Here is a 240-nt window from a genome sequence, read left to right as displayed (position 1 = left end):
CATAACGGCAAAATTAGCTGTCAGCATAAGTCATGCTCTACACAAATGTTTAGCATCCGTTCAAAGGCATTGTTTTTTTAACGCTTGTCCACAGAAAGATGATCGAATGCTCTATGCACCGTAAACAGACAGAACGGTCACCTAAACACGACCACAAAGGAGGGAGAGGCTCAGCCTGAAGTTGTCTGGGCCCAAACTTGCCCGGGACTTTATCAGCCCGCCACGCACGCTGCAAAGCGA

The 240-nt window shown here is 48.3% G+C and overlaps 1 protein-coding gene across 1 annotated transcript in view; it reads right to left on the bottom strand.

Annotated features, from left to right (window-relative positions):
• ABCB7 (ATP-binding cassette, sub-family B (MDR/TAP), member 7) overlaps nucleotides 1-240 on the bottom strand; it is a 43,183-nt gene that overhangs the window by 41,578 nt on the left and 1,365 nt on the right. The window lies entirely within an intron of this gene.

This window comes from Pygoscelis adeliae, unplaced genomic scaffold, assembly GCF_000699105.1.
Source record: "Pygoscelis adeliae isolate BGI_AS28 unplaced genomic scaffold, ASM69910v1 Scaffold587, whole genome shotgun sequence".
Taxonomy (NCBI): Eukaryota; Metazoa; Chordata; class Aves; order Sphenisciformes; family Spheniscidae; genus Pygoscelis; species Pygoscelis adeliae.
This window is presented reverse-complemented; position numbering and strand designations above follow the sequence as displayed.